At 38.8% G+C, this 25,067-nt stretch overlaps 1 protein-coding gene across 3 annotated transcripts in view; it reads right to left on the reverse strand.

The window, feature by feature from the left end:
• Positions 1–798: 798 nt before the first annotated feature.
• The window catches only part of RPAP2 (RNA polymerase II associated protein 2), a 130,413-nt gene continuing 106,144 nt past the window's right edge, over positions 799–25,067 (reverse strand). Inside the window, exon 13 of one of the 3 annotated variants that reach the window (XM_065908929.1) lies at positions 799–928. The gene's annotated coding sequence lies outside the window, so the exon portion shown is untranslated. Of the gene's footprint in view, positions 929–12,725; positions 13,031–23,105; positions 24,919–25,067 lie in introns of those variants that run through there. The other 2 variants (XM_065908938.1, XM_065908948.1) reach the window with 2 other exon arrangements.

Below are 25,067 nucleotides of genomic sequence, written 5' to 3' on the forward strand. Positions count from 1 at the left end.
GGCAGCTTCACCAGTAAGAATGTCTTTTTATTTGTTGGTACAAGCTATAGGCAGTTGCCCAAAATCGTTTTGTATTGTCTAAATAAGAAAAAAGGTTAAAAGGAGTTGAGCAACACAAAGAATAAAATCTCTCAGTCTACCCTGCCTCCACCAAACATTCCTGACCCACTTCCAGTTCTGTGGGCTTCCTAAAAAGACAAAGTTCCCTCTTTCAGTTTTGTGTCTTTTGAAAGTAAAATCCCCACTCTGTGTATAAACACATAAACACATTGTTCCAGGAAAGATTTAAGGTAGCACACATGGATTATAAAATACAGCTAAGTAGCATAAATTCAAAGTGTATGACATGATCTAGTAATTTCACTTTTAGGTATTCATGCTTCAGAAGTAGTTGCAGGAGCTTACAAGGATAAATATTCAAGGATTTTTGTTGTGTCATTTTTGTAGTTGTGCAAAAAACATGGTAGGCAGTTTAAATATACATCAGTGAGAAAATGGCTAAATAGATAATAAATAATGGACTACCTTTACTTTGAACTACTTTGTAACTTCAAACAAAAGGTAGTTCTTCCTGTACTAACATAGAAAGATGCTAGTGTGGAATTTAGAAAGTAATTTTTAAAACTATATTTGTCAAAAAGAACATATGGTGTGCACTGAAAAAGGTTTTTAGGCATATACTCCAAATTACTAACCATGGTTACCCCCAGGGATAGAAGTGGTGATAGCAAAGGGTGAAAAAACTTTCAGTCAATCAAGATCACCCCTTATAATTTAGACTCAAAGGGCAAGTGTTTTTTGAGCAGCTTGGCTCAGGTCCAATACATCCTGAGTCTTCAACTGTTTGTTGAATTGATTAAGAAGTTGGATCTTATCTTCAGTATATATTGATAATTTAAAGTTTATTGCTGACACAGTAAATAATCATCTGAAAGAAAAAAGATATTCCACGTTAGACTCCACCAAAAAAATATCAAAATTGCTTCCCTGCTATTCAGACTACTTTTAACTATTTTTGCATAATGCTTAAGTAAACTCCATATTTGCTCTGGAAAAAAATCATTATTGACATTTTAAAAATTGGTGCTTGATGAAAATATTTTTCATCGGAAGGTACAGCAGTTTAAAAAAAAGCCACTTTTTTTTCTCATTTCAGAAGTTAATAATGTGGAAAATAATAGTGTAAAGAAAAAAAAAGAACCTGTAAACCAAGCCCTAAAGGTAACCACTGTGAACATTTAACTGTACTTTCCCATCTTTTTTTGTATGTTCAGCCTTTTTAAATAGACTCTTCTATTGTGATAAAATATATATAATATAAAATATACCATTTAACCATTTTTAAGTATATATTTCAGCAGCTGTTAAGTACATTCACATTATTGTGCATCCATCCTGACTTTCCAACATCAGAACTTTTTCATCATCCCAAACTGAAACTCTGTATCTATTCAGTAATAACCCCCCATTCTTCTCTCCCCCAGATACAAATAGCCACTAGACTACTTTCTGTCTCTGTGAATTTAACTACTTTAGTTACCTCATTGGAGAAGGAAATGGCAACCCACTCCAATATCCTTGCCTGGAGAATCCCATGGAGGGAGAAGCCTGGTGGGCTATAACCCATGGGGTCATGACTGAGTGACTGAACACAGTTATCTCATACAAGTGAAATCATGGAATATTTGTCTTTTTGTTTCTGGCTTATTTATTTCTGGCTATGTTTTTAAGATTTATCCATGTTGTATTATGTATCAGAATTTCATTATTTTAAGGCTGAACAAAAAACCTTTGTAAATATGTGCGTTTTGTTTATTCATTCATCAAAGGACATTCGAGTTATTTTCAGCTTTTGGCTATTGTGAATAATATTGTTATGAACATTGGTTTAGAAATATCTGTTCGAATTCCTGATTTCAGTTCCTCGGATATATATCCAAAAAGAGCGTTGCTCAATCATATGCTAATTCTATGGTTAATTTCTTATGGACCACACTGTTTTTGACAGCAGCTACATCATTTTACATTCCCACTAGCAGTGCATAAAGTTTCCAAATTTGCCAACACTTGTTTTTTTACCTTTTAAAAAAATAATAATAATCTCCATCCTAATGGGTGTGAACTGGAATCTCACTGGTTTTGATTTGTATTTCTCTAGTGGTATTGAGCACATTTTCATGTGTCTGTTGGCTATTACTGTATGTTCTTTGGAGAAATGTCTATTCCTGTCCTTTGTACACTTTTTAATTGGGTTATATTTGTTTTTGTATTGTACGAGTTTTTATATATTCTTAATATCAGTCCCTTATCAGATACATGATTTGCAAGTATTTTGGCCCATTCTGTAATTTCTTTTCTTTCTATTGATAGTGTTCTTTGCACTATTTTTTTAATTTTGAAGAAATCCAGTTTATGTTTTTGTTGTTGTTGTTGTCTCTGCTTTTGGTGTCATATCCAAGAAGCCATTGGCAAATCCAATGTCATGAAACTTTTCCCTATGTTTTCTTCTATGAGTTTTATGGGTTCTTTTTTAAGGTCTCACTTTTAAGTCTTTAACCCATTTTGAGTTAATTTTTGTGTGTGTGATGTATTGTAAGAGTCCAACTTCAATCTTTTGTACGTTCATATCCAGTTTGGGCACTGTTTGTTGAAAAGACTTTCTTTTTCTCATGTGTAGTGCTTTTCTGATGCCAGACTTTTTCTGGCTGAAGCCCAGACTGCTTCTTGGGGTTTCCTCACCCTCACAGGTGTGTGCTCAAGGGATTGTAAAGTTATTTAACTGGGAACAAAATGAAGACATGATGAACTTATTTAGTACTGAAGCATGGTGTCTCAGCAGAGTCTTGTGAAAGTGGTAGTTCGATTATTGACTATAGAGAGCTTGCTGGAACCTCAGTTAAACCAGTTTCATTTGTTGTGAAATGAGGATGATGAGAAGACGACCTACCTTGTTTTACCAAACAATAGCACAAATGCTGGAATATTATTATGGCTAATAGTCATTATTGTGGTTAATGTTTATGAAGAGAGTACTAAGTGCTGCTGCTGCTAAGTCACGTCAGTCATGTCCAACTTTGTGCGACCCCATAGACGGCAGCCCACCAGGCTCCCCCATCCCTGGGATTCTCCAGGCAAGAATACTGGAGTGGGTTGCCATTTTCTTCTCCAGTGCATGAAAGTGGAAAGTGAAAGTGAAGTCGCTCAGTGATGTCCGACTCTTAGCGACCCCATGGACTGTAGCCTACCAGGCTCCTCCGTCCATGGGATTCTCCAGGCAAGAGTACTGCTCTGTGTTAAATGTTTTACATGTAGTATCTTACTTAATACTCAAAACAGTCTTATGAGGTAGGTGCTATCATTTTTATCACTTTAACCATCCCTGAGCTTCTTTTATGATCTATAAATTGAAGAAAATTGTATCTACCTTGCAGAGCTGTTTTGAGGGTTAAATGAGAATAGTAAACGTAAAGAGCCTAATGAAGAATATACACAGTAGATGCTTAACATGTTAAGTAAATCCTTTCCTTCAGTTCAAGGAGTGAGTCCAAAAAACACAAGCTACATAATATGAGGATTCTGCTTGGTTTCTAATAATCTTGAATTTGCTGATACTTCCCTTACAAGGTTAATAGGAATGATTATACTAGTCAGATAGGAAAGTCTGATACCATATGAGACAGGGATATCTTGTAATCATCTACCTGCCGGAGACTATAAATAATCAGACACTAGGACAAGTTTTACAGTCACTCATTGAGAAACTGAACAAGCACCAGCAGTCCTGGAAACAGCTGGCTGTGTTTTTTGGTTCAATGTGTTAGTGATCTTTTAACATTTCATCATTTTGGCTGATAAAGTGTCTTTTCCTTAAACTTTTTCATTTTACTAGCTTTACTCATTTCCTTTATTTTGTTTTATTTTTTGATAATGATTGCAGTGAATATGTACAACTGCATGAGACCAAACTAGAAGAGATGGGGCTTATATTAGCCAATGCATTAGTCCTTAGTGGGTGTACTTAGTCTGGGTCAGGTCTTCTGGATATCATTTGGACATGCATTGGATGGATCCAGGCCACAATATTTCTCTTTAGCTGTAGCTAATAAATTAACTGACAGTGGGGTCAATTCCTGCTCCTCTGTGGCAGCTGGGCCCTCCCTTGGAGCCTCTTTACAATCCTTTCACTTATTGTTAATTGATTTCCTAATTCCGCACAGCAGCTGTTGTAAGCAAACCTCTTCCCCTCCCCTCCGTCCCCTTAATCTTCTCCTTGCTCTCCTCACACCGAGTGGCAGGTGATCGTGCCTCCGTAATCACTTCTCTCTTCCATCGCCTTTGGGTCCTGTCCTCCTCACCTCATGTCCCTTGGGACCTTGTCCCTGCGTACCCCCTTATCTTTCAGGGTCTGTCTCCTCTGTCTCCCCTAGCTTCAATCTTACCTCTTCTGTTTCTTTCAACTGTAAATGAGCTCAAATATTCTCCAACCTAGAGAAGCCTAAGCATACTTGCTTTGAAGTTAATTTATTTCTCCTTTCACTATGGGCAAGCTTTTTTTTTCATTATAAAAGTAATAAAGTAGTAGAAAAATTGGGAAGTATAAATAATGGAACATATTTCAAACATTCATAATCACACTTCTGGAAAGTAATCACCAGTGTTAACATTTGGGTTTGTATCCTCCCAGTATTATTTCTATGCACTTATAATAGTCATTTATGTCAACATTGAAAGCATTCTGGGTATTCTATTTTGTAAGTTGACACTTCTGTCAATGAGTATTCTATGTTATTTTTTAATTACTGTATGAAAATTTTCATTGTATGGATGCATTGTAATTTAGCCCTTTTAAACCATAATCATAGGGTTATTTTCCATTATTTGTTATAATTAACATTACAGTACAACCTTTGCAAATAAGTCTTTTCACATATTCCCATTTTTTTCTTTAGTATAAATTTCTGAAGGGAAGTTCCTGAGTGTGTATTTACTGCAAAATATAAACATTGTTGAAAGAGTAGTGTACTGTCATTCTTTCAACTTTTAACTCCCATTCACTAACTTCCAGGCAATCCTGGTCCTTCTACCATCACTGAAGCTGCTCTGTCAGAGGTTAAGGTCAACATCAATTACTCATCACAAGTCTTCCCAAACTTTATCCAGCCTAATCTCGTTGCAGCAACTACCACTTTCTGTCATTTTCTTTTTTATTTATTTATTTATTTTATTTCTTTTATTAGTTGGAGGCTAATTACTTCACAACATTTCAGTGGGTTTTGTCATACATTGATATGAATCAGCCATAGAGTTACACGTATTCCCCATCCCGGTCCCCCCTCCCACCTCCCTCTCCACCCAATTCCTCTGAGTCTTCCCAGTGCACAAGGCCCGAGCACTTGTCTCATGCATCTCACCTGGGCTAGTGATCTGTTTCACCATAGATAATACACATGCTATTCTTTCGAAACATCCCACCCTCACCTTCTCCCACAGAGTTCAAATGTCTGTTCTGTACTTCTGTGTCTCTTTTTCTGTTTTGCATATAGGGTTATCATTACCATCTTTCTAAATTCCATATATATGTGTTAGTATGCTGTAATGTTCTTTATCTTTCTGGTTTACTTCACTCTGTATAATGGGCTCCAGTTTCATCCATCTCATTAGAACTGATTCAAATGAATTCTTTTTAACGACTGAGTAATATTCCATGGTGTATATGTACCACAGCTTCCTTATCCATTCGTCTGCTGATGGGCATCTAGGTTGCTTCCATGTCCTGGCTATTATAAACAGTGCTGTGATGAACATTGGGGTGCACGTGTCTCTTTCAGATCTGGTTTCCTCAGTGTGTATGCCCAGAAGTGGGATTGCTGGGTCATATTGGCAGTTCTGTTTCCAGTTTTTTAAGAAATCTCCACACTGTTTTCCATAGTGGCTGTACTAGTTTGCATTCCCACCAACAGTGTAAGAGGGTTCCCTTTTCTCCACACCCTCTCCAGCATTTATTGCTTGTAGACTTTTGGATAGCAGCCATCCTGACTGGCGTGTAATGGTACCTCATTGTGGTTTTGATTTGCATTTCTCTGATAATGAGTGATGTTGAGCATCTTTTCATGTGTTTGTTAGCCATCTGTATGTCTTCTTTGGAGAAATGTCTGTTTAGTTCTTTAGCCCATTTTTTGATTGGGTCATTTATTTTTCTGGAATTGAGCTTCAGGAGTTGCTTGTGTATTTTTGAGATTAATCCTTTGTCTGTTTCTTCATTTGCTATCATTTTCTCCCAATCTGAGGGCTGTCTTTTCACCTTATAGTTTCCTTTGTTGTGCAAAAGCTTTTAAGTTTCATTAGGTCCCATTTGTTTAGTTTTGCTTTAATTTCCAATATTCTGGGAGGTGGGTCATAGAGGATCTTGCTGTGATTTATGTTGGAGAGTGTTTTGCCTATGTTCTCCTCTGGGAGTTTTATAGTTTCTGATCTTACATTTAGATCTTTAATCCATTTTGAGTTTATTTTTGTGTATGGTGTTAGAAAGGGTTCTAGTTTCATTCTTTTACAAGTGGTTGACCAGTTTTCCCAGCACCACTTGTTAAAGAGGTTGTCTTTTTTTCCATTGTATATCCTTGCCTCCTTTGTTGAACATAAGGTGTCCATAGGTTCGTGGATTTATCTCTGGGCTTTCTATCCTGTTCCATTGGTCTATATTTCTGTCTTTGTGCCAGTACCATACTGTCTTGATGACTGTGGCTTTGTAGTATAGTCTGAAGTCAGGCAGGTTGATTCCTCCAGTTTCATTGTTCTTTCTCAAGATTACTTTGGCTATTCGAGGTTTTTTGTATTTCCATACAAATTGTGAAATTATTTGTTCTAGTTCTGTGAAAAATACCATTGGTTGTCATTTTCTTTTAAAAATGTTTTTCTCTTCTATTTTACCTGAGTCCTTTAACTTCTCTGGTAACACATTTTCCTGGTTCCTTTTCTTCTGCCTCATCTTTTACTTTACCCTCACTCTAGATTTTCAACTCTTGAGTTCCTGCCACTGCCACATAGCTCTCAGCATAAATCTGACCTGATGTGGGGTCTGCTGGCCTCTCCATCCTCACATTTCACCACTCTTCCCCAACAGCTTGCTCTCCCCATCCATACACATGCTTTATGTATCAGTCACTCTGAACTAATTGTTTTTACTATGCTTTTGATCATTCTGTTCTCTGTGCTTAGAAATTCCTTCTCCCCTTCTTCACTTGATGAAGTTCTGCTTATCCTTCAAAATTCACCTCTTTTAGGAAGCTCCTTGACAACCACCTACCCTGCTCTCTTTAATGTGTCTTTGTCTCTTGGCCTGGCTGACTGAGGTCACCCTTCTCTATACTCTCATGTTTGTGTTTCTTTTCTTGTGCTGTGTTATAACTGTCTGTCTCCTCCTATAAGCTGTGAATTCCTGGAGGGCAGGAATTATAACTTCGAGGATTATATTCCCATAGTATAGCATGATACTTGTCATCTAGTAGAGATTTGTGCAAAACATCTTCCATCCCTTAATCAAATCATATCAAATCAAATCAAATCATCTGATCTTCCTCTGGGAACCTCTCCACTGCTTTAATCCTGAACTGTAGGTTTGAGTGGGACTGACCTAATCCCTGCTGAAGGGGTAGATCCTTATTGACCACAGTCCCCCAGTTATAAGCACACTTTAAAATAAATAAAAGCTTTATTTTTGTTCTGTAATAGCTGTTAGAAGATGTCTTTCTCTTCCCCTACATGTTATAGTGTAAAGATTCAAGGTAGAGATGTTTAACCATTTTGCTAGTATGACAGAGTGGGTTAGAACTGCTTGACTGTGTTTAGAGGGTGAAGCTGACATCCTGGATTACAGAACAGAGAGAGTGAATTAGTTTATGCATGCATGCATGTATGTGTTATTATTATTTAACAATCATGTGTGTTATGTTTCTTAACAAAGTACCAGGTGCTGTTCTACATGCTTTATAAATATTAACTCATTTAATCATCATATCAATCTTACGAAGTACTTATTATCCTTATTTTACAGCTGAGAAAGGCAATATACAGAAAGGCTAGATAATTTGCCTGAGGCAACACAACTCATAAGTAGGGATTTGAAGCTGGGCATAGTCCCCCCTCTTATGCTCTCTCTCATTGGACACTGACATGAAGGAAGGGCTTAAAGAGCAGGGCTTTCTCTGAAGTCAGACATCAATTCAGTGTGATCTCTTTTCTTCATTGTGTTTGAAATCTACATGACTGTAGGTCCTACACTTGGATGCAGAGTAAGGGAGTCACTCCGGCGGGCTTCTACTTTCTTACCCATGGCTAATTAACACACAGCCTGTGATTTCTGAACAAACTTTTTACTTCAGAAAGCCAGATTTTCAAATGGTCTCTGCTCAGGAAAAGCAAAGCAAGAGTCTGTCTCTTCATGTGGCTTATTGGATCATGGAATGAATATGAGGGCTGGAAGGACACCTTAAAGATGATCCCTTCTGATCCTCTTAAGTTACTGATGGGAAAACGGAGGCTCATTAAGGAACTATGGCTTGCTCAGGATCTAAGAAAGAATTACAGATGCACCAGGACTGGTGCCTTTCCCAGGATGCCTAGGTGTGTTCTGTGTGCTCTCCTCATGATTTGCAGCCCATTCCATTTGAGATTTTATAAAACTCAGAATGTAACAGGCCAGGAATAGAGCCAATGTAGTGACAAGGTTTGGGTCCTGCACTACTGGGGCTAGAAAGCAAAGGGTGAACGTCAGCTCAGATACAGCCATAAGCAGGATGGAGGCTCCATAGCCTGTCCTTCCTATCTAGGATCATTCTGAGTGGTACCTCCCTGGAAACCCAGAGATCTTGGTGGGCATGTCAAAGTCACTTTTGAGTCTTCATCTCCCTTGACCTCTCAGAACTGTTTGACACTATTATTCATCCCCTCTTCCAAACTGTTTTTCCTCTGAGGCATCGTGACCTCTTGATTTTCTTCTTAATCCTCTGGCTGTTCCTTCTCTGACACCTTCATGAGTCCTTTTTCTGCCTGGTTTTAAGGCTGGTGTCCACCCTGGACCCTCTCTCTTTCACCTGTGTTGTACGCTTGCTGGGGATAGATAGATGTCATCTGTCCCCATGGCTTTAATGATTTACATGCTGCTACTTCTCACCATCCTACCTCCTTTCTCTTTATCTTTCCCTAAACATCAGGCCTGTATATTCAGGTCACCAGCTGGGCAGCTCCACTTGGATATCTGATGGGTAGGGTACCTCGGTGTCCACAAGGGCAAAATTGCTCTCCTTGTCTCTCTACCTCTCCTGCCCTCCTTACTGAAGTTGATTTTCACTCATGATCACTTTTTCGGTACAGGTACCACCACCCACACGGCTCTACAGTGTTGGTACTCCTGACTTCTCTTTTTCCTCATCCCCACAGCTACTTCTGTGGTTTAGCACATTGTCCCCTGCAATAGCCTTGGAACTGGTCTCCCTGCTTCAGACCTACCCCACTCCAACTTGTTCTGTGCACTGTAGTCCAAATTAACTTTTTTCTGCATTAAAAAGTGTATTTTTAAATTATAAAATTGATATGAAAAAAAATTGATATGTACTTGTAACACATAATATAGTAGAATATAAAGTAACAACTGAAAGTCTGCCTCCATATCTCCAGCCTCAATGCAGGTGAATAGTTTGGTGTATTTCCTATCACACTCTTTTCTGTGCTTTTCCAAAACATATATTAACTGGGCATCTGCTATATGCTACTTTATTGTCCAGGAATCCAGAAGTGCCCATTTCTTTGCACAAGCCAAGATCTAGGTCCCCTCCTTGATTTTGCTCATGTCTTTCCTTTGCTCTTCCCTCAGTGTCTTCCAGAGAATACCTACTCATCCTTTTCGAGTTACTGCATGTATCATCTCCTTAAATGCCCCCTGACTCTCTGGGTAACTTCCCCTTTATCACTCTCACTGTATTATTGTGAGCTCTTTTCTGCTGCTTTCTCCCACTAGGGAAGAGATTCTTAAGGAAGAGATTGTACATTATTCTTCACAGTATCCCTCATCCTCATAGTACTTAATTTACATGATGGAGTGATTGTGGCTTTTATTACTGCCTGAGTGCAAGTGCCTTGGGTTGGAGAGGGAATTGTTCCCAGTGGACTGTGAAGCTTTCTGATGGTCAGTTCACAGCAAGAATAGGAAACAAGAAAGGGGCTAAAGAGTAAGAGAAAGGATCCAAGAGTGGGCAAAGGAGCTTGGTAGCATCAAAGGAAGGAAAAGAACTGCTATTTATGAACGATAATACCTAGCACCTCTCATATATTATTTAATCTTCTTAACAATACTGTTCCCATTTTACAGATGAGAAAATTGAGGATCAGGGGGTAGAGTACTTTTCCCAAAGTTTTACAGTGATTGAGGAGCATAGCTGAGTTTCAGACCCAGTTTTGTGTGACTTCAAAGTTGAAGCTTTTACAGAGTGCATATTGGTGATCAAGTAAGTACAGTAAAGTCAACATCTGCCACTATACCTTTCAGGAGTGCCTGGAAAAAGTCTGTGTCTAGCAACCTCTGAATAGAGACACTGAAAGGCCTTCAGCCTCTGGGGAGATGTGAGTTACAGACCTAAAGTCCAAACTTTCAGACATGGTAAGCCTTTTCACTTGCATAGACTTTGAAAGGGGTGCTAAAACTTCAGTTCCTGCTGCAGGGAGTTAATCTTCCAGAAAAGGCCAGCAAAGGTTCTGAGAAGTTTCACCCAGCCCAGCTTTCCTCAGATCTCCCTCAGGCAGCTGTGACTATCCTTAGTTCCCTCTTGGCTCCTCCCCAGTCCAGATTAGCCCTGGTTGCTTTGTCATTTCACTGCCAGTCAAAGCACATCTATGGGGCAGAGTCACCTCTGGAGGCTCAGGAGTCTGGGGCCCCAGCCCTTTGATAGCTGAGGTTTAGAAATACCTTGAGATTTAGGAGGGTACCAGGGAACAGGGTCAAGGGTGCTAAGGGGCTGCTGGAGTAAGGAGCTGTGTTCAGGGGCAAAGCAGATTCACAGCGGATGCTAATGCTTCAGTCTACAGTGTTTACTGATCCTACCTATTGTTTGGTCTTTGAGGGCAGGAATGCTAGGCCTGAGAGAGGCACTGATGATAATAATAACAGCTATGTTTTATCCAGACCATATATATGTCAGAGGCCATACATACACCCTGTCATTTAATCCTCCAGTAACTCTGTGAGAGAGCTAGTAATAGTTGCATTTTATGGATTAGATAGTTTAAAAAAAGGAAAAAAAAACCCTGAAGCTCAGAGAAGTTGCCCATAACCATTGAGAGAGAATTGAGCTTGAACCCAATCCCACATCTGTGTATCTCAAGCCAGTGGTAAACTGCCTAGAAATATAAATTGTGTCCTCATCATCAATACTTGGGTCACCTGATGTGAAGAGGCGACTCACTGGAAAAGACCCTGATGCTGGGAAAGACTGAAGGCAGGAGAAAGCAGCGGCAGAGGAAGAGATGGTTAGATAGCTTCACTGACTCAATAGACATGAATTTGAGCAAATTCCAGGAGATAGTGGAGGGCAGAGGACCCTGGCCTGCTGCAGTTCATGAGGTCCCAAGGAATTGGACATGACTTAGCGACAGAAAAACAACAGTCATCAGGAAGTTCACAGTCCTGTCAGCATGCTCTCTGCCCACACCACATCATCTCTTGTCAGTGCCCATCTCACTCTGTGCTCCAGACATACAGAAATACTAGCAGTTTCTGCATGCCTAATACATGCTGTTTGCTCTGCCTTGAATGCCTTCGACCCCTCCTTTCCGATGCTAACTCCTTTTCATTCTTCAGGTCTCAACTTGCCTGTCACCTGGCTGTCCAAGGCTGGGGAGTTCACACTGCTGCTGGGTAGGGAGCTTTATTTCCCCTCATCTCTTACAGGATGTTCTTGGACTTCTTGTTTGGGAAATCCACTGCCCCCCCCATAGTTAGTTTCCCAGTTAGTATGACTGACACCCCACCTGACATGCCTCCAGCTCCAGGCATGGGTTTGATTTGTTGTTCAGTCACTCGTTTGTGTCTGTCTCTTTGCAGCCCCATGGACTGCAGCATGCCAAACTTCTGTGTCCTTCACTGTCTACTGGAGTTTGCTCAAACTCATGTCCATTGAGTTGATGATGCTATCCAACCATCTCTTCCTCTGCCACCCCCTTCTCCTCCTGCCCTCAGTCCTTCCCAGCATCAGGGTCTTTTCCAGTGAGTCGACTCTTCACATCAGGTGGCCAAAGTATTGAAACTTCACCTTCAGCATCAGGAATTCACTGCAGCATTCAATTCATTGCAAGGACATTTACAATGAATATTCAGGGTTGATTTCCTTTAGGATTGATTGGTTTGATCTCCGTGCAGTCTACTCTCAAGAGTCTTATCCAATAGCACAGTTCGAAAGCATCAATTCTGCGATCAGTCTTCTTTATGGTCCAACTCTCACATCTGTACTTGACTACTGGAAAAATCATAGCTTTGACTAGATGGACCTTTGTTGGCAAAGTTATATCTCTGCTTTTTAATATGCTGTCTAGGTTGGTCATAGCTTTTCTTCCAAGGAGCAAGTGTCTTTTAATTTCATGACTGCAGTCACTGTCCACAATGATTGGGGAGCCCAAGTAAATAAAAGTCTGTCAGTTTCCATTTTTCCCCATCTATTTGCCATGAAGTGATGGGACCAGAGCCTATGATCTTTGTTTTTTCAATGCTGAGTTTGAAGCCAGCTTTTTCACTCTACTCTTTTACCTTCATCAAGAGGCTCTATAGTTCCTCTTCACTTTCTGTGATGAGGGTGGTGTCATCTGCCTTTCTGAGGTTACTGATATTTCTCCCAGCTATCTTGATTCCAGCTTGTGCTTCATCCAGCCAGGAATTTCACATGTTGTACTTTGCATGGGTGACAATATACAGCCTTGACTATTTAATTCAATCAGTAGATCTCGTTCTGATACTGTGGTCAACTCAGGAATGGGGGTACAGTGTACTCTGAAACAAAGAATCAACGAGAAATTAGAAATTTTGAGAGTTACCAGAAGAGTCATCTTTTCTAGGTAACTGAATGAGGAAATATATAGGTATTCAGCCTGGCTATGAGCAACCTAGAGTTTAATAGTGAAGAGGCTTAAGGGTCTGGGTGGAATACAGTAAAGGGGACTCTACCTCTGTTATTAAAAATAGGACATTTTGGTCCCCATATATACTATTTGTTTACTTTTAACTTTTTCAGAACCTTGAGCAAGAAAAAGGGGTGCTATTCATAGAGGACTTCTTGGAGCCCCAATATAATCTTTGCAGACATTCATACAAACACATATATACAAATGATCTTGGAATCATTTTAATGTATCATAATTTTGCATCATATTTTCTTACTTAAAAAAATCCAAATTAACTTTTAAATCTATCTTACAAATATTTTCCCAGATATCTTATTTCTCTATGGCTTTTGTTTATGGCATGAAAGTTGTAAACATTTATACAGGTAAAATAATCTTTCATCTTTTTTAGAGTCTCCAGGTTTCCAGTCTTTGTTAGAAATGTCCCCCCATCTTCAGTTTTTAATGTAGTCTCCAAAGTTTTCTTGCAATGTATTTTTTTCACTCTTTAACTGCTCTTTACTTCTGTGTTTTTTAAATCTGTGTGGAATTTTTTCTTTTTAATAATGTATAAGATTAGAGTCCCTTTTTACTTTCTCCCATATGGAAAACCAGTTGTACTAGCATCATTTATTAAATAGTCCATTCTCTTCCTACCAAACTGAATTTCCATATATTATCATGTGTTAACTTTTTATTTTTTTGGCCTTGCCACATAGCCTGTGGGATCTTAGTTCCCTGACCAAGAATTGATTCATGGCCCTCAGCAATGAAAGCACAGAGTCCTAACCACTGGGAATTATGATGTTAACTTTTCATAAACATTGCTATTGATTGTGGATTTTCTTTTCTTTTCTTTTTTTTTTAACAAATGTTTTTCTATTTCTGTTTGACTCTATAATATGTTCTGGTAAGGCAAGACTCTTTAACTGTTCTTCTTTTTTACAGTTTTCTTGGCTATTTTCAGTCATTCTTCACATAAATTTGAAGATGATTTTATAAAATTCCATTGAATATGTTGTTTATATTCTGATTGGAACTAATTTGTCATATATATTAATAATTTGAGGAAACTGGCCTTTTAAACTAGTAGGTCTTCTGCTCCAAGAACACAGTATAATTTTCCATTGTCTAGATCTTGTTTTATATATTCTAACAGAGGATGAGATGGCTGGATGGCATCACCGACTTGATGGGCATGAATTTGAGTATACTTCGGGAGTTGGAGATGGACAGAGAGGCCTGGTGTGCTGCGATTCATGGGGTCACAAAGAGTCAGACACGACTGAGAGACTGAACTGAACTGAACTGAATACATTTACTTCATTTAAGTCCTGTATCTTTCTTATTATATAGATCTCTGTGTTATATATATATATATATATATATATATCTTTTTCTTTTTTTGCAGACAACATGTACTATTTTATTGGGCCTCAGAAACTTTAAATACAGAAATAGGGAGGGCTGGGCAAAGGGGCAGATGTGGACACACTGGCATTATTTTGATTGTTTAATGTAATGCTTTCCTCATTTCCTTTTCTACTGTTTTCCAATATAATAAAATTATTTTATTGTTAAAATTATTACATTAATAAATTTTAATGTTTATTTTATACCCAGCCCCTTACCGAAGAATATAAGATTACTTAGTGAGATTGGGGAAGATGTGGGGATTAAACGTGTTGGGGGCTATGAAGCACAGGGCTAGCTTGGCCTGGAGCCTCAGGGTGTCAGGAAAGAAAGCAGACGAAGGGAAAGAAGAACTGATTGTGTGTTTAGGGCACTGTGTTATGTTTAGTTCTATTGTGAGCAGTGCTGAGTAGCAAAGACCTGAAAACAGTGGATTAAACAGAATAACATTTATTTCTGTCTTATGTAAAAGTCTATTGTGGGCAGTTCAGGCTCTGTAGTACTCAGGAATTCAGACTGCTTCTAGCTTTACATTCTGCCGTCCTTCAGATGTGGCCCTCGTCGTTATGGTCCTAGATGAACTCAAGGCATCTCATCCATGTTCCAAGCAGGAGGATGAGGGATGGGGAGGGAGAGACAAAGGGCATATCTAGGGTGTATCTTAAAGAAATTTCCCAGAAGTTGCCAAACAATTCTGCTTATCCTGTTGGTTGGAACTAAGTTATATGTGGTCGTCTGCCTCCAAGAAATGTTGGGGAATATTTTTATTCAAGAGGAAAATTCTAAAGATTAAAAAGACTTATCCAAATCAAGATTCTAAGCATTCCAGGATGAAGTCTGAGCTCAGAAACAGCTATCACTCACCCTGTCAGCTGCTGGAGACAGCCCTGGCTGCCCAGCAATACTAGGAATCCTGCTCATCTAACATCCATTTTGATTTAAAATCTTTTGTGTTTGAGATAGATTTTTCTCTGTTGACAATGGGCTGGGTTTTGCCTGTTCATTAGGTGTGGAACTCCTGGCGTGTGGTAAATCCTGATTGGAAAACAATATAAACACGTTTCCTGGTAGATGTATAAATATATATAGATGTTGGTTGGTCCCCTCCCCTCCACCAACACACACCATAGAAGCAATTTGTAGCAATTTAGACATGCTCAGCATCTGGCCCTCATAAAAGGTCTTGAGTGAGTCATGATTTTGCACCAACAGAGAGGGTTTGTCTTGCTTGTGGAGAGAATTGTGTTTACCTCCTATTCTGCCCGTGAACCTCTCTATTGCTTTATGATGATCAGTCTGATTTGTGTGCAAAGAGACTGGTGAGATAAGAATTCGGGAAAGGGGAGCAAGAATAAGAGGAGGCTCCAGACAGCTATATACTCAAGGCAAAACTACAAGTTTTAGGGGGCTTGCTGTTTCTGCTTTTGAGGAACCAGAAGAAGAAAAAAAAGCAGTGGAAAGAGCCTCATTTTGTGAGTTAGGAGATGACCTCTACTTCTAAGTAGGCTTCTCAATCTTTGGAGTCTCAGTTTGTTCATATGACAACTGGGACCAGTAATGGCTGCCCTACCCAGTTGAGAGAGAGAGAAAAGGGCAGCTCTTGCTTGAGTTGTGGAGAAAGGATCTTAAATATGCCATCTCATTTAATGCCCAAGACAGTCCCATGAGGGAGGTGGCATTAAACCATTCTTTAGCTGAAGCAACTGAGACATGGAGAGGCTAAGTTGTTTGTCCAATGTCACAGATGTGTTGTAACTCAAACTCACATCTGTCTGGCTCCAAATCCTGTTTTCTTTTTATTACTCAATGCTGACACTTAAGTCACAGGACACATCCCAGTCTCCTCCTGGGGAGGGGAAAAGCTCAAAGTTGCTTCCCTGCTCCGAGGCCCAAAGTATCCTTGTGTCCTTTGTCATTACAGAAGCTCCAGCCAATCCAAGTTCTGTTTCCTCAGGACCCTGCTCTTTGCTGTGGGAGCAGGTGGGTTGTTAATCTGATAAACGGCTTCCTGCTAAGGTGGGAAGGCGAGCTCAAGAGCTGCTGAATTGCCCTCCAGAGTGGTAGGTTTGACACTCCAGTTGCTTTGGCCCATGAAATTGCTTTAGGACTGTGATCTGAAAGGATGAGGGCTTTGGGGTCAGTCAACTCTGGGTAGGAGTCCTGGCTCTGAGTCTTGCTAACAATGTGACCTTAAGTTGTCTGCCCTTCAGTTTCCTCATCAGTAAAATACAGATACGAGCTCATTAGAGGGTGGACGTTGTGACTATTAAATGAGCTAATGTGGGAAATGTGCCTGGCACCTTGTGCTGTACTCTGTACACAATTGAGTAAAAGGCAGCTGTTGTTTCCTTGGAGGGAGTAGTGAGCAGACCTCCACGAGAGCTATTTAGGCAGTGAGTTGTTTTTGTGTCCCCTCTAACTTAGAACATATGGGATAACTTACCTGTTATCTGAGGCATTTATAGAGTGTTAGGTGTGCCATACCTGCCAGGGACAGGTTCCTGGAACAGGACCTGTTCCAGCTCCCAGCCTGCTGACTCACAGGTCGCCCTGATGTCACCAGTGAGTGCTCTGGGCCTTTCCTGGGAGGCAGTAAGAAGGGTGCCTGGGTCCAGGCATGGAACTTGATAAAGGGCTCATTGGCAGTCTGCTTGGTAGGAAGCCTAAGGTACAGCTGTCCTGGGGATTGTGTCAGGTGTAGACATAAAAGTTCATCCTTCTGGGCTTTCCAAATACTCCATGATTCAACTCCTTCCCATCCCATTGTACACTTTATCTTGCTTGTTCCTCGACAGTCAACACCTCCACAAAACTGGCAACTCATGAGTCTCCAAACACATAGAAACTCAGTCCTACTTCATTGGTTTGTCTGTAGTTTGGATCCCTACGTCTTTACTTCTTAGCCATAGCTAGATCATCTCTCAAGGCCAGCTCTCATCTGCCTCCTCCAGAAAGCTTTCCTTAACTTCTACAGTGCATGCTGACCTTTCTCCTTGTGGATCTCCTATTTTACTGACTATTCATTAATTACGTCATTCATTACTTTATTCAGTGCATTGGCAAGTCTTACCCATTCTATACAAAAAGTACTTCCTAAATTCATTTAGTTCTGTCCATCTCTACTGCTTCCACCCTAGTCACCTCTTGCTTGAATTATTAAATATCCTTGTAACTGGTCTCTTTGCTCTTGCTCTTTGTTATTGTTCAGTCACTCAATTGTCCGACTCCTTGCAACCCCGTGGACTGCAGCATGCCAGGCTTCCCTGTTCTTTACTATCTCCTGGAGTTTGCTCAAACTCTTGTTCATTGAATCGATGATGCCATCCAACCGTTTCATCCTCTGTTGTCCCCTTCTTCTCCTGCCCTCAATCTTTCCTAGCATCAGGGTCTTTTCCAATAAGTCAGTCTTCATATCAGGTGGCCAAAATATTGGAGCTTCAGCTTCAGCATCAGTCCTTCCAATGAATACTCAGGGTTGATTTCCTTTAGGATTAATTGGTTTGATTCCCTTTCATTCCAAGGAACTCTCAAGAGTTTTCTTTTGCTCTGCATCTCTCCAACTTTTTCATACTCTGTGGAGCATCCAGCAAACTTTTGTAATAGATGAATTAGCCCCTGTCATTCTTTTGCTTGCAGTCTTCTAGTAGCTTCCCAAACTCACCACAGCCCAGAAGGCTCTGCTAATCTGGCACTTGAGTGTTCTCCCAGCCTCTTCTCATCCTCTCATTTCTCTTGCTCATTCTGCTTTACACCCCTCAACCTTCTCTCTGTTCCCCCCGAAAGGCCAAACCACTGTCACTGCCTCAGGTTCTTTTCTCTTTCTGGGTCTTCTGCCTCGTATGATTTCAGTTCCTCAGTGCCTGCTTCCTTCTCATTTCAGCATTGTTTTCAGCTGTGGCCTTCTTAGTGTGATCTTCCCGGAACACTCTATCTAAATTAGTTCCTGCTCTCCTCAAGTCACACTTTATCTCATTACACTATTTCTTTTATGTCATTAACATTTTATGAACTTACCTGTTTTCTTCATATTGTCTGCTTCTTTCCAGTAGAGAGAAAGACAATACCCATCTTTTTCACCACTGTAACCTCAGAGTCTAGAATAGCTTACCATATAAAAAACTAAAAAATATTGTTTAAAAATTTATTATATGGGTATTAAATATCTTCTTTGTGTGAAGTACTGATAAGCAGTAAGTACTTCTGATTAGAGATATGAATGCCTATTTTTAAAATAGAGTTTCTCAAAGGTAGTCCACAAACTCTGGTGCTGTGTCAAGGAGTTTGCAAGTGATTTGATGGTTTGAGGAAAAACTGATGGGCCAATTTTGTTCACATACACTTAACAAATTTAAAATGTAAGATTAGTTAAAATTTCCATAGAATTTTTATTTGTTGCTGTTGTTCAGTCACTTAGTCATGTCCAATATTTTGTTACTCCACGAACTGCAGCATGCCAGGCTCCTCTGTTCTCCACTGTCTCCCTGAGTTTGCTCAAATTCATGTCCGTTGGGTCGGTGATACTATCTAACCATCTCATCCTCTGCCACCCACTTCTACCCTCAATCTGTCCCAGCATCAGAGTTTTTTCCAATGAGTTGGCTGTTTGCCTCAGGTGGCCAAAGTATTGGAGCTTCAGCGTCAGTCCTTCCAATGAATATTCAGGGTTGATTTCCTTTAGGATTGACTGGTTTGATCTCCTTACTGTCGAAGGGACTCTCAGGCGTCTTCTCCAGTATCACAATTCAAGAGCATCAATTCTTCAGTGCTCCACCTTGTTTTTGGTCCAATTTTCACATCTGTACTTGACTATTGGAAAATCCATAGCTTTGACTATACAGACCTTTATCAGCAAAGTGATGTCTCTTCTTTCAATGTGCTGTCTAGGTTTGTCATAGCTTTCCTTCCAAGAAGCAGGCATCTTTTAATTCATGGCTGCAGTCACTGGCTGCAGTGATTGGGGAACCCAAGAGAATAAAATCTATCATGGCTTCCATTTTCCCCCCCTTCTATTTGCTGTGAAGTGATGGGAACTGATGCCATCATCTTAATATTTAGTTTTTTAATGTCTAGTCTTTTGAATGTTGACTTTAAACCAGCCTTTTCACTTTCCTCTTTCACTGTCATCAGGAGGCTCTTTAGTTCCTCCTTGCTTTCTGCCATTAGAGAGGTAATCTGCATATCTGAGGTTATTGATATTTCTCCCAGAAATCTTGATTCCAGCTTGTGATTCATCCAGACCAGCACTTGGCATGACGTACACTGCATAGAAGTTAAGCAGGGTGACAACATACAGCCTTGTTGTACTCCTTTCCAAATTTTGTACCAGTCAGTTTTGCCGTATCCAGTTCTAACTGTTGCTTCTTGACCCACATACAAGTTTCTCAGGAGACAGGTAAGGTGGTCGAGTATTCCCATCTCTTGAATTTTCCACAGTTTGTTGTGATCTACACAAGTCAATAGCTTTAGCATAGTCAATGAAGCAGAAGTAGATGTTTTTCGGGAACTCCCATGCTTTCTCCATGATCCAATAAATATTGGCAATTTGATCTCTGGTTCCTCTGCTTTTTCTAAACCCAGCTGGGACATCTGGAAATTCTTGGTTCATGTACTGTTGTTGAAGCTTAGCTTGAAGGATTTTGAGCATAACCTTATTTAGAATGTGAAGTGAGCAGGAAGTTCTGTTACCTTCTTCTTCTTCTTTTTTTTTTGCCAGTAAACAACTTAGTCTTGTATTTGCCCAAGGCCAGCTGTTGCAGGTACTGAGGCCCCAAGATGTCCGGAAGGGATGGAGGGGTGGGGGTTAGGATCCTGCCTCCTGGGTGGTGCCTGCCCCATCCTGCTTCCTGCAGGAGGTGGGAGAGTAGATACAATGTACGCTTGTGTCATCAAGTATCTCCTCAATTTTGTGTGTGTGTCAGTTGCTCAGTGGTGTTTGACTCTGTGACCCCATGGACTGTAGCTGGCCAGGCTCCTCTGTCCAAGGGATTCTCCAGGCAAGAGTACTGGAGTGGGTTGCCATGTTACCTTCTTAATAATTGTTTCTTTTTATTCACTGCAGGGACTGCATTGGTTGATAATTTCAGTTATCAACTATAGATTATTTGGGATAATGTGTTTTGTTTCAGGATAGTGTTAAAATTCTTAATTGTAAAAACCTGTATTTTTACTGTTACTATTGTGTTGCATTAAATTTGTCATGATTCAAAAGTAGTTCATTGAAGAGTAAAATTAATGATGAAATAGTGCAATACAAAATAACTCTGTAACTGTAAATGTTGAATAGGCTACAGTTTGAATATACACCATGAATCTTTATGAGCTAGGGGACAAAATAATTTATAGGACTGTTGACTTGGCATCATAGCTGAAAATGAGAAGTTCAAATAAGAAATAAAGTGCTGAATGTTTGAAAAGTGGACTTTATGGATTTTGTTGTAATGATCCCTAAGGGTATTATTTCTTGTGATACTCTGTCCTATGGTGGCACAAAGCCATAAAACTTTGACACTTTTTTTTCTCTTTTTTTGGCAGTTCACTTGGCTTGTGGCATCTCAGTTACCCACCCAGGGACTGATCTGGGCAATGGCAGTGAAAGTCCAGAATCTTAACAACTAGGTACCAGGGAACTCCCCACAATTTTAAAACAAAGTATGGCTACTTTTCTGTTAAATTCAATTATGTTTTCCAGAATAAGTGTAGGAAACTGATTTTGTCAGTAAAGGTAGAGAGGAGACCAGAACTACAAAAATATTGTTCAAAATTGTACTTCTTAGAGCAAAATCATACAAGTTACATTGCCATGAAGACACTTGAATAACTAGCTTAAGCTTAAGTAATGGTGTTATGTTTGGAGACAAAGCAGAATAAGCTTTGGGCACAATTCTTTTTATCAGGAGATCCTCCAAAAGTTAGTAAAGAAAATGACTTATGACTCATTTAGACTGTATAGACACGTTGACTATCCAGTGAAAAGTTGAAAACAGTTTTTATCCTTCTCACTGTTTTGCGGTAATTATTATTTTAAAAACTATTATGTCTTGTTTATAATTTTAAAAATTGAAGTGAATTTCCAGCTAACTGTGGTAGATTGAACTCATATTTACTTTCCACTACTTCCTCAAAATTGTTAGTAAATGGATTTTTAAAAAAGGATAAGTGTACTTCTGCTTTAATTTATCATGGAGTAATAGGGATCACATTTACCCTGCCACAGTAAACAATCAGAAACTGTACAAAATGTATGAAACACCTGTTTTCTGATGTTGGATTAGTAGTAGTACAGGATTGTGATCCCTGAGGGAAGAGAGACAAATGAAGTGAGCTCCGTCATCACCTAAGCTTTTACCTAGAGGTACATTCTGGATCATGGAGCAGGGTCTGGGGGAGTCGCAAGTAAAGCACAATGGTCTCATTGACTGGAGGGGAGAGAGACTGGACGTCAGGGAGGTTGAAGCAGTTAAAAGTTGTGAGGAAGAATTCCATGCAAGAGACAGTTATGCAGAAAAAGAGCTCCAGAAATGTTAAATCTTTTCTGAATACCAAGAAATACTACTAAGAAACAATGGTGAAAATCTTTCTAAATTTGATAAAAATGCTAAGACAGTGATCTAAGAAGCTTGGTGAACCCCAAGCAGGATAAACCTGCAAACCCTGAAACTCACACCAAACCCCATCATAATCAAGTTGCTGAAAACCAATGATAAAGAAATTTAAAAGCAGCTAGGGGGAAGAAAAGACAGTATATACAGAAAACTAAAGGTAAGGATCACTGTAGACTTATTGTCTAAAGCTATGCAAGCCAGAGACAATAGAATGGCATCTTTAATTTGCTAAAAGAAAATGATAGCTTGGAAATAAGTGAAAGCATTCTTCAAAAGTGCAGGCAAGGGAATTCCCTGGTGGTCCAGTGGTTATGACTCATTGTTATTGCTGCCAGGGCCCAAGTTCAATTCTTGGTTGGGCAACTACGATCCTACAAACCACATGGTGTGGCCAATAAAAACCCAAAACAAACAACAATAAAAACAAAAGTGAAGGCAAAACAATAGTTTTTTTTCCAACAAATAAAGTTGAAAGAATTTATAAATATACTGCTCTATGAGAAATATTAAGTTATTCAGGCAGAAAGAAAAAAATCAGGTGGAAATGTGGATCTACACAAAAGAATGAAGAGTACTTGAAATGGCATAAATGTGAGTAAATATAAAAGACTATCTTCCTTCTCATTAAAATTTTTATTTAAAATACAATTGACTATTTAAAGCAAAAATTATATGCATGCCAGGGTTTAGATCATATATAGAAGTGACATGTATGACAATAGTAGCACAGATGGAAGGAATGAGATGATAGTTATAAAGTTTATTATTAGGTTTTTATATTATATTTCAAGTGATATTATTTGAAGGTGCAATGTGATAGATAAAATATGCATTTTTAAACCTTAGAGCACTCACTAAAAAAAAAAAGCAAAAACAAAGCTTCAAAATACATGCAACAAAAACTGATAAAGAAATTAACAGGGCTGGTGCACTGGGAAGACCCAGAGGGATCGGGAAGGGGAACACATGTAAATCCACGACTGATTCATGTCAATGTATGGCAAAAACCACACACACACACAAAAAAATTAACAAACCCACTGTTACTGTTAGAGGTTTCAACATTCTTCCTTTAGTAAATAATGGGATAAACTGACAATATCAGTAAGGATTTGGATGATATTAATAATACTATCAACCAACATGACCCAGTTGACATTTATAGAACACTCTACTCAACAACAGCATTAGGTCATGTTATGAATTATAAAACAAGTCTCAATAAATGTAAAACATTAAAATCATACAGAGTATGTTTTCTAATAAGAATGGAATTTAAAATTATTAACAAAGATATTTGGTAAAAATAGCACATCTTTAAATAAGGTAAGGATCAAATTAGAAATAACAAAAGAAACTTTAAAATATTTTGAATAAAGATGAAGAAACTTTTCAGAATTCATGGGATACAGCTTAGTAGATATGTAAAAGAAGAAAAGAAGAAAGTTCTCCAATCAATGACCGAGGCTTTCACCTTAAGAAATTAGGAGAAGAGAAGCAATTTGAGTCCAAAGGAAGTGGAAGGATGGAAATAATAAAAGAAAACAGAAAAGAAAGAAAATTAATGAAATAAAAAATTTAGGTTTTTTAAATCAATAAAGTTGCAACATTACATAGAATGATCAATAAAAAAGACAAATTTTCAGTATCTTTCAGAAAAATAGAAAATAATATTAAAACCCTGTGTTAATTAAGGGAATAATAAAAAGATATTATGAATAACTGTGCAAATATGTTTGACAGCTTAGATGAAATGGAAAAATTCCTTGGAAGACAGTTTTCCAGTACTGACTCAAGAAGAAACATTTCTGAATATCCATATATCAATGAAAGTGATTAAATTCATATTAAGAAATGTTTTCACAAAGAAAATTCCTAGGCCCAGATGGTATTATTGATGAATTCTGCCAAAAATTTAAGAGATAATACCAATCCTTTACCCCTGAAGAACTTTCAGAAAATAGAATTGGATAGTATACTTTCCAGTTCATTTTATGAGACTGATATTAAACCAGACAAAGACATTATAAGAAAAAAATTATAAAACAATGTCTCTTAGGAACAGGCAAAAATCCTTAACAAACTATGAAACAGCAATATACTATTAATAAAAGGTAAATATGTCATGATTCAGGACTTATCCGAGGGATGCAAGGTTAATTTAACATTTAAGTATCAATAAGTATAACTTACATTAGCAGAAATAAAGAAAAAATATCTTTATAGATATGCATGAAAGCCTTTTGTCAAAATTCAACACCCATTATGAAAATCTTATAGTAAACTGAATACAAGGAACTTATTCAACTTGATAAAGGTTTTTCATGAAAACCTACATTTTATTCTTAATGGTGAAAGACTGTTTTCCAAGATCTAAGGATCAATGCTCTCACCACTGTTCTTCCTTTTTTAATAGTTTATTTATTTGTTTTTGGTTGAGCTGGGTCTTCATTGCTACACATGGGCTTTCGCTAGTTGTGGCAAGCAAGGGCTACTCTTTATTGTGGTGTACGGGCTTCTCATTGTGGTGGCTTCTCTTGTTGTAAAGCGCAGGCCCTAGGATACGGGCTTCAGTAGTTGCAGCATGCAGGCTCAGTAGTTGTGGTTCTCGGGCTTAGTTGCTCCATGGCATATAAAATCTTCCCAGACCAGGGATTGAACCTGTGTCCCTTGCACTGGCAGGCGAATTCTTATCTACTGTACTGCCTGGGAAGTCCACCACTGCTCTTTTTTTCACCACTTATTTTTTAATATTGTGACGATCCTATCCAGGGTGATAAGGCAAGACATAGAGATTGGCAAAGAAGAAATGAAATAATATTATTTGCAGATGACATGGTTAACTATGTAGAAAATTCTGATTCTATAGGAAAGCTGCTGCTGCTGCTAAGTTGCTTCAGTCATGTCCAGACT

Source organism: Muntiacus reevesi, chromosome 1 (genome assembly GCF_963930625.1).
Source record: "Muntiacus reevesi chromosome 1, mMunRee1.1, whole genome shotgun sequence".
In the NCBI taxonomy this organism is placed as follows: domain Eukaryota; kingdom Metazoa; phylum Chordata; class Mammalia; order Artiodactyla; family Cervidae; genus Muntiacus; species Muntiacus reevesi.